The sequence below is a fragment of the Pyxicephalus adspersus genome, chromosome Z, assembly GCF_032062135.1.
Source record: "Pyxicephalus adspersus chromosome Z, UCB_Pads_2.0, whole genome shotgun sequence".
NCBI lineage: Eukaryota > Metazoa > Chordata > Amphibia > Anura > Pyxicephalidae > Pyxicephalus > Pyxicephalus adspersus.
In genome coordinates this window covers 10,503,155-10,503,886 of record NC_092871.1, presented here as the reverse complement: position 1 = coordinate 10,503,886, position 732 = coordinate 10,503,155, and positions in this window count along the sequence as shown.

Sequence of the window (732 nt, the reverse complement as noted above, 5' to 3'; positions counted from 1 at the left end):
CACAGTGCCAGTAACCCCTGCACCTCAGAACGTGTGATAACGTTAAACTCTTGGTTGGGCTTCGCTCACAAAACCAACACCATTCTTTTATGACCCTTGTAAGGGACTTGTATGGTGTCACTCCATTCAGCCTCTTCCTGCCATGACCCCATCAGTACATTTCTTCTCTCTTTTCCAAGTAGCAATCTTGCAGACCATCAGTCTAGTATCCATTCTCTTGCCACATCATGTCTTGTAAATCGTCCAGTTTCATGAATAAAAAAAAGTTGTGACTTTTTTTATAAATAAACATTACTGCTCATTGTTTGTAGCTTATGTATGGGTAACTACTGTAAACCCTATTATATATTGGGATTCCACTATATGACCCTGTTTGTATGTGAATGCAAGTTGGGTGCATTTAGAAAACTCACAAAACATTCAATCAATTAAATACTACTACTACTACTACTAAAAAAAAAAATAACATTAAATCACACCCACCTTGAGAACACTAAAAATGTAATACATTGCAGCTTACCAATCCTTAGATGTGGTGACTCCATAAGCTTTTTTATGTTCTTGATTAGATTGGGAACAAATACGTGTGGTCAACCTCCTAATAATATTGTAAGTTGATATAACCCACTCAATTTGGTTAATGCGCCTAAGCCCTTAATGTCTGAGTAAGGACAACTTATGAGAAAATGTAAGGACAGAACAGTAGGCTACTTGCAGCACAGAAAAACTTTT